The 18,388-nt window shown below is 45.0% G+C and overlaps 1 long non-coding RNA gene across 2 annotated transcripts in view; it reads right to left on the bottom strand.

Moving 5' to 3' along the window:
* The window catches only part of LOC130543802 (uncharacterized), a 48,566-nt gene that overhangs the window by 14,281 nt on the left and 15,897 nt on the right, over nt 1–18,388 (bottom strand). Inside the window, exons 4-7 of one of the 2 annotated variants that reach the window (XR_008959427.1) lie at nt 17,345–17,509; nt 16,070–16,271; nt 15,394–15,503; nt 1,824–12,277 (exon numbers count right to left, since the gene is read on the bottom strand). This is a non-coding gene — a long non-coding RNA (uncharacterized LOC130543802). Of the gene's footprint in view, nt 1–1,823; nt 12,278–15,393; nt 15,504–16,069; nt 16,272–17,344; nt 17,510–18,388 lie in introns of those variants that run through there. The other variant, XR_008959426.1, reaches the window with a different exon arrangement.

Below are 18,388 nucleotides of genomic sequence, written 5' to 3'. Positions count from 1 at the left end.
AATTCTCATGTCAGACACATTGGATTTGAAACTAAAGACTATGGTTAGAGACACATAAGGGCACTATATTATTCTTAAAGGATGTATCCAACAAGTGGATATGACAATTATAAATATATATGCCCCCAACAGGGGAGCAGCAAGATACACAAGCCAACTCTTAACCGGAATAAAGAGATATATAGATAAAAATACATTAATAGTAGGAACCTCAACACTCCACTATCAGCAACAGACAGAGCACCGGAGCAGAAAACCAACATAGAAACAAGAGCTTTGAATGCCATGCTAGATGAGATAGACCTCATAGATATATATAGAACACTGTACCCCAGAACCAAAGAAATACTCATTCTATTCTAATGCCCATGGAACATTCTCAAGATTAGACCATGTTCTGGGACACAAATCAGGTCTCAACTGATACCAAAAGATTGAAATTATCCCGTGCATATTCTCAGAGCACAACACTCTGAAATTGGAACTCAAAAACAAGGAAGATTTTGGAAAAAAACTCAAACACTTGGAAACTAAGAACCATCCTGCTCAGGAATGACCCAATGAACCAGGAAATCAAAAATATATTTAAACAATTTATGGAGACCAAGGGGAATGAAAACACAATGGTCCAAAACCTATGGGATACTGCAAAGGCAGTCCTAATGGGGAAATACATAGCCATCCAAGCCAGTGAATAGATTGAGCCAGTGATAAACAACCTTCCAAATAACAAAACTCCAGGCCCGGACGGTTTTCCTGGGGAATTCTACCAATCATTCAAAGAAGAAATAATACCTATTCTCCTAAAGCTATTTCAAAAAATAGAAACAGAAGGAAAGCTACCAAACTCATTCTATGAGGCCAATATTACCTTGATCCGCAAAACAGGCAAAGACCCCCTCAAAAAGAAGAATTACAGACCAATTTCCCTAATGAATATAGATGCCAAAATCCTCAACCAGATTCTGGCTAATAGAATCCAACAGTACATTAAAACGATTATCCATCATGAACAAGTGGGATTCATCCCTGGGATGAAAGCGTGGTTCAATATTTGCAAATCGATCAGCGTGATACATCATATCAACAAGAAAAGACTCAGGAACCATATGATCCCTTCAACTGATCCAGAAAAAACATTTGACAAAATACAGCATCCTTTCCTGATTAAAACCCTTCAGAGTGTAGGAATAGAGGGTTCATTTCTCAATCTCATAAAAGCCATCTATGGAAAGGCTACAGAAAATATTCTCAATGGGGAAAAGCTGGAAGCCTTTCCCTTAAGATCAGGAACTCAACAAGGATGCCCACTCTCACCACTATTATTCAACATAGTACTAGAAGTCCTTGCAACAGCAGACAACAAAAAGGGATAAAAGGTATCCAAATCAGCAAAGAAGTCAAAATGTCTCTCTTCACAGATGACATGATACTCTATATGGAAAACCCAATAGAATACACGCGCAAAATATGAGAAGTTATAGAGCAATTCAGTAATGGGGTGGGATAGAAAATCAATGCTCAGAAATCAGTTGCATTTCTATACACGAATAATGAGACTGAAGAAAGAGAAATTAGGGAATCCAGCCCATTTACAATAGCACCAAAAACCATATGTTACCTAGGAATTAACCAGAGACGTAAAGGACCTATATTCTAGAAACTATAAATCACTTTTGAAAGACATAGAGGAAGACACAAAGAGATGGAAAAATACTCCATGCTCATGGATCGGAAGAATTAACATAGTTAAAATGTCCATGCTACCCAGAGCAATCTACACTTTCAATGCTATCCCGATCAAAATACCGATGAGATTTTACAAAGAACTCGAAAACACAGCCCTTAAATTTGTATGGAACCAGAAAAGGCCCCGAATCGCCAAGGAATTGTTGAAAAGGAAAAACAAAGCTGGAGGCATCACAATGCCAGATTTCAAGCTGTACTACAAAGCTGTGATCACAAAGACAGCATGGTACTGGCACAAAAGCAGACACATAGACCAATGGAACAGAATAGAGAACCCAGAAATGGGCCCTCGAATCTGGGCAACTGATTTTTGACAAAGCAGGAAACAACATCCAGTGGAAAAAAGACAGTCTCTTCAATACATGGTGCTGGGGAAATTGGACAGCTACATGCAAAAGAATGAAATGTGACCACTCCCTAACACCATACACAAAGAGAAACTCTAAATGGATGAAAGACCTCAATGTGAGACAGAAATCCATCAAAATCCGAGAGAAGAGCATAGGCAGCAACCTCTATGACATCAGCCACAGCAACCTTTTTTATGACACATCTCCAAAGGCAAGAGAGACAAAAGATAAAATGAACTTGTGGGATTTCATCAATATAAAAACTGTTGCACAGCCAAGGAAACAAAAAACCAAAGAGGCAGCCCACGGAATGGGAGAATACATTTGCAAATGATACTACAGAGAAAAGACAGGTATCCAAGATCTACAAAGAAGTTCTCAAACTCAATACGTGAGAAACAAATAAACATCATAAAATTGGCAGAAGATATGAACTGACACTTTTCCAGTGAAGACATACAAATGGCTAACAGACACATGAAAAAATGTTCAAAATCATTAGCCATCAAGGAAATTCAAATCAAAACTTCACTGAGATACCACCTTACGCCAGTTAGAATGGCAAAAATAGACAAGGCAAGAAACAACAATTGTTGGAGGGGATGTGGAGAAACGGGATCCCTCCTACATTGTTGGTGGGAATGCAAGTTGGTACAGCCACTCTGGAAAACAGTGTGGAGGTCCCTTAAAAAGTTAAAAATCGAGCTACCTTATGATCCAGCCATTGCACTACTGGGTGTTTACCCCAAAGATACAGACGTGGTGAAGAGAAGGGCCATATGCACCCCAATGTTCACAGCAGCAATGTCCACAATAGCTAAATCGTGGAAGGAGCCGAGATGCCCTTCAACAGATGACTGGATTAAGAAGTTGTGGTCCATATATACAATGGAATATTACTCAGCTATCAGAAAGAACGAGTTCTCAACATTTGCTACAACATGGACGGCACTGGAGGAGCTAATGCTAAGTGAAATAAGTCAAGCAGAGAAAGACAACTATCATATGATTTCTCTCATCTATGGAACATAAGAACTAGAATGATCAGTAGGGGAAGAAAGGGATAAAGAAAGGGGGGGTAATCAGAAGGGGGAATGAAACATGAGAGACTATGGACTATGAGAAACAAACTGAGGACTTCAGAGGGGAGGGTGTGGGGGAATGGGATATGCCGGTGATGGGTAGTAAGGAGGGCACATATTGCATGGTGCACTGGGTGTTATACACAACTAATGAATCATTGAGCCTTACATCGAAAACCGGGGATGTACTGTATGGTGACTAACATAATATAATAAAAAATCATTATAAAAAAAAAAGTGTCTACGAATGCATAGGGAAAGGGTCACCTACTTTACTCAAGGAGAGAACACTCTATGTGAAAGCATCTTGCACCTCACATCTGGTGTCATGAAGTGGGAGCATTGTGCCAAACGGTGTCTGCAAGCATCAAGATAATGCCCTTCATTTAACGACGTAAGAACACTACACAGAAAGCATCTCTCAACTCACATCAGTCATGAGGAGGAAAGCCCTTCAAAAAGGTTGTGTGAAAACGAAAGGAAAGTGCCATCAGTCAATTCAGTGAACCATGTTTTTGTAGAGACAAGGCAACGTTGATCAGTGAAAACACCAGGGTTTACCAATACGTGTGTTGAAACTTAAGGAAACAGCCATAGACGTAATCTCAGGAAGAAGAGGGTATGGAAAGGGTTTTCCAAGTCCCATAAACTGTCATGATGATGGAAGCATGTGTCTGATTGGGAATAAAAGCATAAGGAAAGGGACGTGAACCAATCTTAGGAAAGAACATTGTACCAAAGCCATCTTTGAAGTCACGTCTTCGGTGGTGAAGATGAAACCATTTGTACAGGTGCCTAAGAAAACATAAGGAAAGTGCCATATACTGAATCAACGAAGGAACACCGTAGAGAAACCATCTGGCATCTCACAGTCCTCTGTCATGAAAACGGAAGCATGTGCAAAAGTGTGTAAGAAAGAGACACATAATGCTCCTGGAGCATTCAGGGGCCGCTGGTGGCTGGCGGTGTTAGAAACACAAAGGACAGAGACACACTGGCCCTGTAGGTGAGAGCTGGGATGCCAGGTGTGGGGCTCACATCCCGGACAGTGCAGGGTTGAGCAGCACCAACAGAAACAGAGTTAAAGTGGCCAGAACATCAGTGGAGAACTGTCCGCAATCCCTCTGAGACAGAGGATGAAATTTGGCCACTGCTGCTCTGGCTCTCAGAAGAGGCACAGCAAAACACCAGGGAAAGCCGCCGGAGAACAAAAGCCTGGAAATACCGAATTACTCTGTGCCCATCCCCATCCCCCCTTGCAGGGGACACGGAGACTATACCCAAACAGGGTTAACCTTAATATCGGTTTGGCAGGCCCCTCCCCCAGAAGGCAGGCTGAAAAATCAAGAAGCCCACATCCCTAAGATCCCCATAAAACAAGGGCTCATGGCCTGGGTCCCAGTCAATAATTTGGGCTCTGGACAAACCCACAACTTCTCATTAGAATGTCTAGAAGGAGAAATCCACCCCAGCAAAGAAAAGAAAATGAGTCTGTGGCTTCTGCCACAGAACTAATGGATATGGACATAACCAAATTATCAGAAATGGAATTCAGAGTAACAAAGGTGAAGATGGTGTGTAGACTTGAAAAAGTATTAACGAAAATATTGATGATAATATAGAATCTCTAAGGGCAGAAATGAGACCAAATCTGGCAGAAATTAAAGTAAAAAAATAACAAATAACGTACAGTATCTTTGCTCAGTGTAGAATTCCTATCGTAAGTGGTTGTGGCAACGTAAAGAACATGCCATAAACTAATCTGTAAGAAACAACAGTGTACAAGAACAAATTAGCCCTAACACCATCATTCATGAACATGGAAGCATTAACGAAAATGGTCGTGGAAGCCTACGAAAGTGCAAAACACGTATCTCTGAGAGACAACACTATACAAGGAAACACCAATGAACACCATCTTTCATGATTATGGAAGCATGAATGAAAAGGTTCTGGAATTACAAAGACTTTGCCCCATCCTTTAGGTAATAAACCACCGTGTACAGGAAAACACCTTCAACTCATATCAACCTCCTCAATAGTGATCCCAACTCAACACTGGGTGTGTTGGCCTAGGGAAATGTCCACATACTTAGAGATAAGAAACAACGGTGTCAGCATAATTCCCTTCAAGTCACATCAGACTTCCTGAAGATGGAAGGAGGAATCAAAGTGGTTATGGTACCGTTAGGAAAGGCCTTCGAACATAAAGCTGAGAAAAAACAGTGTACAGGAACCCTCTTACAACATACAGTATCTTTGGTTAATGTGGAATCTCTATCGTAAGTGGTTGTGGCATCGTAAAGAAAATCCTTAAGCTTTTTTATATGAAACAACAGTGTACAGGAACCCGCTCAGCCCTAACATCATCCTTCGTGAATATGGAAGCAGTAACCAAATTGGACGTGAAAGCCTGACTAAAGTGCCAAACACTTATCTCTGAGACACAACACTATACAAGGAAAGACCAATGAACATAATCCTTCACAAGTAAGGAAGAATTAATGAAAAGGTTCTGGAATCTCGGGGACTCTGCCCAATCCTTATTGCTAATGAACCACTGTGTACAGGAAGACACCTTCAACTCACATCAGCCTCCTCAACACTGATCCCGATTCAATTTTGGCCCTGTAGGCCTAGGTAAAGGTCCACATACTTATAGCTAAGAAACAACGGTGTCAGGATAATGCCCTTCAAGTTACATCAGCCTTCCTGAAGATGGAAGCAGGAATCTAGGTGGTTATAGTACCATTAGGAAAAGCCTACTGAAATATACCTGAGAAACCACAGTGTACAGGAAATATATTACAACGTACAATTTTTTGTAAGTGGTTCTGGCAACATAACTACAATGCCAAAAATTTATCTGTAAGAAACAACAGTGTACGGGAACCCACTTAGCCCTGACATCATTAATAATGAGTATGGAAGCATTCACCAACGTGGTCGTGGAGCCTTACGAAAGTGCCAAAAACTTATCTCTGAGACACAACAGTATACAAGGAAAGACCAATGATTTCTCAACATTTGCTGCAACATGGACGGTACTGGAGGAGGTAATGCTAAGTGAAATAAGTCAAGCAGAGAAAGACAATTATCATATTTTTTCTCTCAATTATGGAGCATAAGAACTAGGAAGATCGGTAAGAGAAGAAAGGGATAAAAAGGGGGGTAATGAGAAGGGGGAATAAAGCATGGCAGATAATGGACTCTGAGATAGAAACTGATTGTTTCAGAGGGGTGAGGGGTGAGGGAATGGGAGAGGCTGGTGATGGGCATTAAGGAGGGTACGTATTGTATGGTGCACTGGGTGTTATACGCAACTAATGAATCATTGAAATTTACATCAAAAACAAGGGATATACTGTATGGTGACTAACATAAAATAATTTAAAAAACACTAAAAAAAAGAAAATAGGGGGTTATGAATCACCAAAGGCACGCATACATATATCTAAGAAACAACAGTGTACAGGAAAGAACCCCTTACAATGGATATCAGCATTCACGCATATGGAAATATGATCCAAGGTGGAGGTGGAATTAGAGGGAAAGGACCACATACATATCCCAAGACAATACCACTTTAGAGAATAGCATTAACAATTAACATCATCTTTCATGAATATGGAAACATTAATGAAAAGTTTTTATTTTTTATTTTTATTTTTTAAAGATTTTATTTATTTATTTGACAGAGATAGAGACAACCAGCGAGAGAGGGAACACAAGTAGGGGGAGTGGGAGAGGAAGAAGCAGGCTCATAGCAGAGGAGCCTGATGTGGGGCTCGATCCCATAACGCCAGGATCACGCCCAGAGCCGAAGGCAGACGCTTAACCGCTGTGCTACCCAGGCGCCCCTAATGAAAAGTTTGTAAATCTTGAGGACCGTGCCCCAACCTTTTGGTAATATACCACCGTATACAGGAAAACACCTTCAACTAATATCAGCCTCCTCAACACTGATCCCTATTCAAGATTGGGTGTGTACGCCTAGGGAAAGGTCCACATAATTATAGCTAAGAAACAACAGTGTCAGGATAATGCCTTTCAAGTCACATCAGCCTTCCTAAAGACGAAAGCATCGGTCAAGGTCACTAGGGTACCCTCTGGTAAGGCCTACGAACATAAAGCTGAGAAACAACAGTGTACAGGAGCCATCTTACAACGTACAATATCTTTGGTTAATGTGGCATCCTTATCGTAAATGGTTGTGGCAATGTAATGAAAAGGCCATAAACTTATCTGTAAGAAACAACAGTGTACGGGAACCCACTTAGCCCTAATATCAAAATTCATGAATATGGAAGCATTAACCAAAATGGTTGTGGAAGCCTGACAAGAGTGCCAAAAACTTATCTCTGAGACGCAACACTATACAAGGAAAGACCAATGAACATCATCTTTCAAGAGTAAGGAAGATTTTACCATAGTGGTCTTGAAACATGAAATTTGTGCCCCATTCTTGTACGTAATAGATAGCAGTGTCTTTGAACCGTCCTCCAATTAAAGCAACCTCCTGCATAGGGATCCCTTCGCAAAATTGTGTTGCAGTCCTAGGAAAATGACCACACCCTTCTCTCTAGGAAACAACAGTGTCAGGATAATGTCTACCAATAATATCACTGATTAGAAATAGGGAAGCATGACTCAAAGTGGTTGTCGAAGCTTTAGGAAAGGTCTAAGTACATATCTGTAAGAAACAACAGTGTATAGGGACTGCCCTCAGCTAAAATCACCCTCATGATTATACAATCCTTCAGAAAATAGGGTGTGTATGAATCACCAAACCGCATACATATATCTAAGAAAAAACCGTGTAGAGGATAGAACCCCTTACAATGAACATCACCATTCACGAATATGGAAACATGAACCAAGGAGGAGGTAGAATCAGAAGAAAAGGACCACATACCTATCCCTTGACAACACCACTTTACAGAATAGCATTAACAATTAACAGCATCTTTCATGAATATGGAAGCATTAATGAACAGTTTCTTGAATCTTGAGGACTATTCCCCATCCTTATTGGTAATGAACCACCGTGTACAGGAAAACACCTTCAACTAACATCAGCCTAATCAATACTGATGCCTATTCAACATTGTGTGTGTAGGCCTAGGGAAATTTTCCCATACTTATAGCTAAGAAACAATGGTGTGAGGATAATGCCCTTCAAATCACATCAGCCTTCTGAAGATGGAAGCATGAATCAAGGTGGTTATGGTTCCATTGGGTAAGTCCTCCGAACATATAACTGAGAAACAACAGTGTACAGGAACCATCTTACAACATACAATATATTTGGTTAATGTGGACTCCCTATCATAAGTGATTGCAGCAACCTAACCAAAGTGCCATAAACTTATAGGTAAGAAAGAACATTGTACAGGAACCCACTTACCCATAATATCATCATTCATGAATATGGAAGCATTCATCAAATTGGTCACGGACGCCTGATGAAAATGAAAAACACTTATCTCTGAGACACAACACTATACAAGGAAAGACACAACACTATACATGGCTGCCATTTGGGACTCCAGAAAGCACTCTGAGATGGGGAAACCTCAGGGAACACCTGACCCAAGCCCAGACGAAACCAATTCCAGCAGATTCCTGGCCCCTAAACACTGTGCCGACAGTCTCCCCAACCCACTCTCCTCAGCCCCGATAGGGTCGCAGAGCCAGCCGATTGAGATTTCCATCCTCCTAGGGCCTGACATTAACATTAGGTTGGGTTCTCAGGGTTTCACTCCTAGAGACACAGCACAAAGATATAGGTATTGGGGAAGCCTGAGCCCGATTGGGGCCAAAGCATGCCACACAGAAAGAAAGAGTGCCATCTGGGACTCTAGAGGCTATTAGGAGCAGGAGAAATCTGCATATCCCACACAGTCAATCCCGTCCAGCTCCCGCATTCAGGAGACCCTTGGATGAAAACCCTGAGCCTTCCTTTCTCCACAACCCACCTACTCAAATCAGGACACGGCAATGCTGAGTTCAAAACCAAGATATGGTCTTTCCCATGCTCCTGAGCCCTAAGCCAAATGCTCCGTTGGGTTCCCAGAGACCATTCCAGGAGCCAAGCACCAAACACACAGGGACTGGGGAAACCTGAGCCACATTGGTGAATCAGCATGCCACAGAGAGGGAAACCGTACCATTTGGACCTGCAGAGGAAGAGAAATAAGAATGCCTACCTGATCCAATCCCAGCGAGACACCACTTCCACAGACCCCCTGTGGGCAACTCCTGTGTCTGACATTCAACCCAAAGCACACCCTCCTCTTAGGCCCCTGGAATCTCACATCGGATGGCTCATCTGAACAGCCATACACCTAGACCCGTGCCCTTACTACACGTTGAGTAGTGTGAGGTCCATTCCGAGACATCTAGCTCCAAGGACCAGGGAATGGGGACTGCTGAGCAATGTCAGGACACAAAGCCTGCCACACAGAAGGAAAGGTTGTCATCTGGGACTCCAGAAAGCACTCTGAGAAGGAGAAACCTCAGGGAACACCTGACCAAAGCAAAGAGAAAATCACTTCCAGTGGATTCCTGACCCCTAAACACTGTGCCGACAGTCTCTCCAGCCCACTCTCCTGAGCCTCAACAGGGTGGCAGAGCCAGTCGATTGGGCTTTGCAGCCTCCTAGGGCGTGACACTCACCATAGCTTGGGTACTCAGGGGTCCACTCCTAGAGAGATGGCACAAAGATAGGGATTTGGGAAACCTGAGCCCTATCTGAGGCCTCAGCATGCCACACAGAAAGAAAACGTACCATCTGGGATGCAGAGGTATTCGGGGGCTGAAAAATCTGCATATCCCACTGAATCAATTCTAGCTGGCTCCCGCATTCAGGGTCCCCTTGGACCAAAACCCTGAGCCTTCCCTTCTCCACAACCCACCTACTCAAATCAGGACACAGCAATGGTGAGCTCAAAACCAGGAGATGGTCCCTCCCAGGCTCCTGAGCCCTAAGCCAAATGTTCCGTTGGCTTCCAAGAGGTCTTTCCAGGAGGCAAACACACAGCGACCGGGGAAACCTGAGTCATACCTGCAAATCAGCATGCCATGCAGATGGAAACTGTGCCATTTGGACCCACAGAAGGAATGCAGAGCAGAAGTTATGAATTCCCAGCTGTTCCAAACCCAACGAACCCCACATTCAAAGCCCCCCTGCCTGCAACTGCTGTGTTTCAGATGCAACCCAAATCATGCCCTACTCTTGGCCCCTGGAAGGTCGCATCTGCTGGCTGATCTTTAGGGCCATGCCCCTAGACCCATGCCTTAATTCTAGTTTGGGGTCTGTTAGGTTTATTCCCATACGCCTGACTCCAAAGCACAGGGATCAGGTACCACTGAGCAATGTTAGGCAGTAGCCTGCCACACAGAACTAAAATATGCCATTTGGGACTCCAGAAAGTTTTGCGAGAAGAAACCTAAGTGAACACCTGACCTAAGCCCAGCAAATCTCCACTTTCAGCGGAACTCTAGGCCCTCATCCGTGACACTGGCACTCTCCTCAGCCCCCAGGTCAGGTTGTTTAGAGCCGGTCAATCGGGCTTTCCATCCTCCCCTCCATGACAGTAATCATAGGTTGGATTCTGAGTAGTCCACTCCCAGAGGTCTGCCTCCAAAGATACGGAGATGAAGAAGCCTGAGTCATACCTAAGGCCTCAGTATGCCACCCAAAGCGAAACCGTTTTATTTGGGACTCCAGAAAGGAGGTCGAGGGGGAGAAATCCTAATTACTTCTGTACTTGATTCCCTCGATCCCCCACATTCACTGGCTCATGGGCACAAACCCACTGCTTCACACTCACCCCAACCCATGCCATCAATCCCCGCCCCCACCGTGGAAATTCTGGACACATCCACCCTATTGGAACTCTCATTCTCCTATGCCTTACCCCTAACCCTAGATTTGGTGTGAGAGGTCCATTCTGAAAAGGCTGGAGTGGGAGACATGGATCCTGAGGGCGGACCTGTGGACCCCCTCCAAGGCCGGGCATCATCCTTGCCTCACAGGGGATCCATGAAAGTGCTCTATCAGATGACTGATGGGGCTCCCTCCTGAAGAACTCAGACACAGAAAGGCAATTACAGATGCTCACATGTACATACAACATGGGGAAAGAAATTACTGAACACATAGATATGGAGAATAGATTTGTGGGTGCCTGATTCAGAGGAGGATGGGAAGGGTGAAGGTGGTCAAAGATACAGGTTTGTGTGTTAAAATCCGACAGCCATGGAATGTTCTGTGCAGCATGGAGACTAAAGTGAACCCCGCAGGATGGGGTACAGGTTCCCCAGCTCTTTGAAAGTACAGTACTCCTAGGAAACCTTTCAGAGCAGAAAGGGTGTAAAGAAGGAATGACCATTAATTAATATGGAAAAATTAGTGACCATGCTCAGACTCCTAAATTTACTTATTGTTGGCATTTCTCAGGACCCAGGACACAATTCCTAATGGATGCCGAAAATAAATGGAGAGAAAGCACAGCAGATGCTCACAAACAGAATTCAAAGCGCTGGTGGCTGGACACGGAGAGCGGTTTACAGGAAGGAGCTGGTTACGGTGCACACTGCGTCTGTCGTGCTTCTCCCCAAACAGATGCTGAATGCAAAGCTCACCGTTCAACTATTTTCATAAGGAACATCCTCTTCAGGTTTCTTCCCATTAGTGAAACCAGGTGATAACGGAGATCTTTCCAAAAAGCCAAGTGTCTTCCCATGAACTTTTAAAAAATGGGGAATACTTATACTTCACCGTTGCTGAGGGAGGAGATGTGAAAGCTTCTCCTGGAAACAAACCTCAGCAGATCCACCCAGAAAGGCACCTTCCTCAGCATGCCGAACGCAGACTACCTCCTACCCCCAGATACCTTCTCCTTCCCCTCGCTCAGGACAACCCACAACAGCTGGGAGCTACCCCAGTTCCTCCTTTCTCCCATCCTCAATATCTAAGCTGTCGGCAAATCCTGTGAGCTCCATCTTCAAGACGTACCCACCGTAGGACTCACCACTCCTTTCAAGGCCGCCTGTCTGGACCACACTGGAGCCCATCTCTTGCCTGAGTTCCTGGAAAAGAGTCATCATTGACCTCCCTTGCCCAACCTCAACCCTCTGTCATCTGTTCTCAACCCTGCAGCCAGGATGACCCAGTGAAACAGGGTCCCATGGGGTCACAGCCCTGCTATGGCTTTCTGTCACTCTGTCACCTTGATGATGCAAGTCCTAAGCTGTCGCCTGTGGTCACAGGGCCATCTTGTAGCTCATGGATGCACCTGGTATGCTCCTTCCCTGGGGCCTTTGCACATGCTTTCCATTCTGTTTAGAATGCTCTTCATGTGATATCACTGACCTTCCCTAGATCTTGACTCAAGCATCACCCTCCTAGTGAAGTACCACCTGACCCCTATGTGAATACCAAACACCATCCCCACCTTCCCTTCAGCACCCCCAGTCCTGTCTCCTCCTTTATATTTCCATAGCACTTATTTTAATCTCCAGTTCATCTTGGCAGGGAAGAAACTGAGGCATCAACTGATGGCTTCATCACCTACTGCTCCCAATTTCCTGGTCCAAAGTCCAGGGGAAAAGGTGCCCCAGGACTCTTACACAGCCAGGATGCCCGGGACGAGGGGGTCCATCCACCTCCTGCACCCTGAACACCATCAGGTAAGGGAGCCATATGAGGAATTCACCTGTACACGAAACCTGAAACCAGAAACCTTCCTCGATGACAGGTGAGCACACACATTCACTCCTCTTCCCTGAGGTGCTCATCCAAGAAACCTGAGCAGAGATGCTGCCCAGAGCCCAAATATCCCTCTGGCCAAAATCCTGGGAAACAGACATCTGATCTCAGCACCCTGCCAGGCTTGGATCCGCTCAGTGAGTCCTAAGACCCAGAGACTTCTTTCCACTCCAGCTCAATCCTTCTCACAGAGAAGCAAACTCCAGCCTCACAAACGTGCTCATCATTAGCTCTGGAATTCCCTGGGTTGTGTCTACACTGGCCCACACAGTGGTCCCATGCAGAACACTCCACAAATGTCCTAGGTTTACAAGCCACTTTCAAGCTGCCCTTAGAAAGGCAGAAACTGGCCCAATTAGGCAGACCAGCCAAGTGTCTCGATGTGCTGCAAACTCGGACAACATCCTCCCTGAACACCAATGCTTCCGAGTCCAAGCGTCCAAACTTCGCTCACTGGGCACTGAGAACCATGTAAGCATGAACACTGCTCTTTCGATTCACTGACCTCCCAGGCCTTCCAATCAGAACCAAGCTCCAGTCACCACTCTATTTTCCCTTCAGAGAGAGAGGTCAAATGATGGAATAAAACACTCCCTGTGTACAGCACACTTTTATCCACATAGAATTCCTTGGTCTTTCTCATTCGGGCAGCCCTACAAGACCCACACCAATGAGAGATACCACAAGTTCAATCATCACGTATATATTTGACCTTGCGTTCTTTCTTTTGATAATTTTATTTCAAAGTCAATGTCTCTCTTGCTTCTTAAAATAATAATAATAATTAATAATCATGATAATGATGATGATGATATGGTCACCTAAGGATTTGGATCTCCATTGCCAGATGGCATGGCTCTTGTCCAGATAAGGATGAAGACAAAACCTCAGCCCATAAAGCAAAGCCCACAACCTCAGGGATCCCGACACGCCTCATGGGTGAAGAGTTCCGATGCTACATGGACGTGTCTGAGTCCAAATTATACAGGCAAACTCCAGCATTCATTCTGTTTTCTTCATTAATTCCCCAGCTCAAGTCGCAAGTGACTCACCGGGTCAAGCTTCCAGAGCCCTGGATGGGTCTCCAGGTAAGCACCCCCACCCCGGGGGGGGGGGGGGACATGAACACCAACAAAGGATTCTTTTAATATTTCACAAGACTGTTTTCCCATTCTTTAATTAAACTGGGAAATAAAAACGCACAGATAGCCCCTTCTACTAGCCGGTCCGATTCACTTCACTGGTCGATATAAGAGCAGGAAATAAAAGAGTTACGGATTTTCTGAGGACCCATCATGTCCACCACTTCAGGTTTGAAACTTCACACACATGCAAGGAAAGAAGCTCCAGCAAACATCTCGGCCTGGCAACTCTGACTGCCTGAATGGGAGTGACAGGGACAAACGATGATTCTGTGTGTGCTGGCTGAGGCTGGTGGCCCTGAAGAAGGGACTCGGCCAGCTCTCCACCTGTGCCTCAACTGTCCTCAGCCAGGAACCAGCTCACAGCCCTCACCTGTCACAACGTTCACATGGGAGACCACAGCCACCCCAGGAGCGCGCCCTGCCCATACCCTGCTGCAGAATGCACTCAGCTCTCCTCTGGGACCCGTCACCTCTACCCAGACCTGGAACCCCCATCTGCTGCAAAGCTCCAGGATTCCCCCTCTTCTTCCACAATTACACTGGCCCAAGGCTTTCCTGAGAAAGGGAGAAGGCTACCTAATGAATGGTTCACACCTTCTTTCCCTTTCTTTCATATTTATCTCCACTTACCTTCCTACCTGTGCAAACTGTTAAGTGATGTATGCATGGAACATGAACGTGTTCTGAGATCTCAATCTTTCATTGCAGCCTTCTCAGGCCTCCTTATGCAATAAAATACCATATCCCTAGGACAGGGAGTTTTAAAATTATTACTTACAGAATAATAGAGCCCAAATCACCTCGTTTTTAGTTGCTCTTCAATAGGCAGAACAGTTTCTGTGTAAAAAGACTTTCCACAGATATGACCTCCCATCAATTTCTTTATTTTCTTTTTTAAATTTTTTTTTATTATGTTATGTTAGTCACCATACACTACATCCTTAGTTTTTGATGTAGTGTTCCATGATTCATTGTTTGCGTACAACACCCAGGGCTCCATGCAGTACGTGCCCTCCTTAATACCCATCACCGGCCTATCCCAATCCCCCACCAAACCCCTCTGAAGCCCTCAGTTTGTTTCCCAGAGTCCATAGTCTGTCGTGGTTCATTCCCCCTTCTGTTTACCCCACCCTTCATTCTTCCCTTCCTTCTCCTACTGAGCTCCCTGCTATTTCTCCTGTTCCATGAATGAGTGAATCCGTATCAAAATTGCCTTTCTCTGCTTGACTTATTTCACCTTCCAGCAATCTCATAAGGAGGAAACAGAAACTCTGTGGGATAACCTGACTCACCGGCGTCAAGCAAGTAGTTCCAGAACTCAGCCCAGGGCTCCCGTCACCAGGCCCCTTGAAGCCACCAGCATGACTCTATCCAAAAGAATTCCCAAAGACTCTCCTTCTGACTGCACCACCAAAGAAATGACAGAGAGAATATGGCACCTTAAAATATTGAGTTGATACATCTAGTAAAGCTAGATAGTCAAGCTTAACTTTTAAACAGGAAAAGGCTGCTTTAAATAATTTTGAATTTTCCCTCGACCCTCATTGTAATTCTTGGGATGAAAAGACTAATCAGTGATGAAACATCACCTTTGACAAATGACAAGACATCATCCATATCTGTATCTGACGACAAAAAGCCATCTAACCCTAAATGGTGGCCACTCACCCATATCGTAGGCCCAACTGAATAAACACTGTTAGATGTATATCTTAAAAATACACAAAGAGTAAATCTAACCTTCCCTTTCTAATGAAAGTGTTTCTAGGAAACAGCTGTTCAAAATACATTCATAAGCAGTCAATGAACAGAGAAAATGGGATCCCCTGCAAAGTGCTCTAAGTTCAGAAACTAAGTACCTCCTTCACCAAATTCAGAACACTGACACTATTACTAAAGTTTTACTTCATGGCTCAACTAGAGAAAAGAGAAAAGCCCAGGAGATAGTGGGTTAATGAGAGGTGTTACCTCCAGTCCTGACGTGGATATGACATTTCTCCAAATGGACCTGCCGCTTTCTCTGAATGCTGGTGTCCTGTGTCAAGCTGCCTCACTGACTCAGATGCAGATGTTCAAAACCTCGGGTCTCACGGAGCCAGAGAAGAGAAGTGTTGTCAGGTGGGGAGAAGGCGGCTCCTCGGACCTAAAGCCAGCATGCCTGCTGCAGTTTCTGGGAGAAGGGGAAACACAGACTTGTCTTTTAGTAGTAATTATCTTCCAGCCCATTGCCACCATTCCCAGGGAACAGGCAGCACAATGCTGAAGTTGGGTAACGGCTCTGGGGTTTCCTAGTGCCACACATGTGCCTGAAGGAACAGGGAACACCCTGCTGAACTTGGGGAAATGCTCAAGGTCCATTACCTGCACTGTGTCAGGGGACAGGGGCACCGCACTGAAGTTGGGGACCGTGCGGTCCTTACTCTCGCTCTTGCTGGGGAACAAGTGAAACCCTGGAATGTCTGTGACCAATATCACAAAAGCTCTGCTGAGCAGGTGCCCTGGAGTCCATGGGTTTGCTATGTAAGGCCAGTTGACAGAGAGTAGGCAGAAGAGACTATCAAGGGAAAAAGAAAACTCAACTGAATCTCCAAATGAACTCCCTCCACATGCCCTTCCAGAACCCCACCTCTCACCTGGGGTGCCCCTACTCCCAGACCATGCCCCACACAGGCACACAGCATGCATTCACTCAGCCAGGAACTCCACACTTTGAATCTCTCAGAGCTCCCCTTCCCTGGTTCCCAGTCTGCATCTTAGGTCTGCTCTGGGTTTGCCCACAGAGACGTAGCTCCACCCCCATGGGGTGATTGGTTTGGGAGTGTGCGGTTTCCATCCCCTTGAATGCGGGGCAACCGGCCCCATGACTCACAACTCTGGGAGTGCAAGGGGTCCAAGACCTGCCTCCTTGGCTCAATGCCCAGCGCAGGCATGACTGTGATCACGGGCAGGGCCCCAAGCGCGCGCGCGCGTACACACACACACACACACACACACACACACACACACACACACTGCCCCTTCCGCGGACCCCTCTAGCTGCAGAACACCCTCAGAGCCCTGCCCCTTCCCTTCTGCACCAACCCTTCCTACAGGTGTGTGCCTGGATTCTGGCTAGGTCAGCTGCTCTCAGACTGTTCCAGCTTTGGGCTTTAGGAAATGGCAATGCTTTCATGCATGTCCAAGGCAATTTTAAGCCCCAAAAGGAATGCTCCAAGCGGGAATAGCTTTGCCTTCTTGTCTCACCCATGGAGTGGATAGTGCTTCTCAGACCTTCAAAGCATCCTTCTAGGATGAGCCCATTTGTGCTGGAATCTATATACACATGCTTGGTTCTGCAGGGTAGGGGCCAGGAGGAACAGCCGGCCTTCTGTGCTGTCACGGTTGTGAACCAGGAACATTTATTTTTCACTTGAAAAGAAAACATAGTGTTATTGTCAACACTAAAGGAAGGAACATTTTAAAACATTTTAGAGAGAAATGAAGAGAGTTTTATTCAAACCCAAGTCAGGTCAGATGCCTGGGAGACACAGTCTTCACAAAGAAGGGAGTGCTCCAGGGAAGGAACATTTAGGGCAGGGTTATATATTTGTTCTGTTTTGTGTTAGGTACAGTTACCCATCACGATGAGGCAGAAGATTCCAGAAAGTGACAGACTTTTCTTATCTTTTCAGTATGTACAAGTCGGTATGACTTTAATCTTACGGGGGACAGAGAGGTTCTTTTGTGTTCTCACCTTGATGTTGGCAAGGGCATTTTTTTGTTCTCTTTTTTCTTTTTGAAACAGATGGACAATATGTGCTGGGGGCAGAAATAGGGCCCATGCTTTGAGGGTTTGCCCGGTCATTTTGAGCTGGGTGAAATGATAAAGGAGGGTTTCCCTAGGAGGTCAAGATCAGGGCCCACAGATGGTATGAGATAAAAATTACTCTTATCCTTATCACCACTACCAAATGGAGGAGCTTGAGATGAAAGCACCTTTCCCATAGCTCAGAGACATCAAAAGGACCCCTACAGAAGGTTACCTGCTCCATGGTCAACACAGGTAACAGAGGCGTTTACGGTCTCTGGACTCCTCCCTTGTCCTGCCCAAATCTCTGAAGCATACAGATCATTTACAGTCAGAATTTTAGACATCTTAGAGATGTCTGGCACCATTCCCTTGGACTACAGAATACAACAGAATAGCTCACTGTCACAATACGAAAGTGCCCCTGGATACACTAAGTTCTTTCTCCGCAACTTTTGCCTCATGGAAATCGTAATCCTAACATAGAAACGCTGCGATAG

The sequence above is a fragment of the Ursus arctos genome, unplaced genomic scaffold, assembly GCF_023065955.2.
Source record: "Ursus arctos isolate Adak ecotype North America unplaced genomic scaffold, UrsArc2.0 scaffold_16, whole genome shotgun sequence".
Classification (NCBI taxonomy): Eukaryota; Metazoa; Chordata; class Mammalia; order Carnivora; family Ursidae; genus Ursus; species Ursus arctos.
This window is presented reverse-complemented; position numbering and strand designations above follow the sequence as displayed.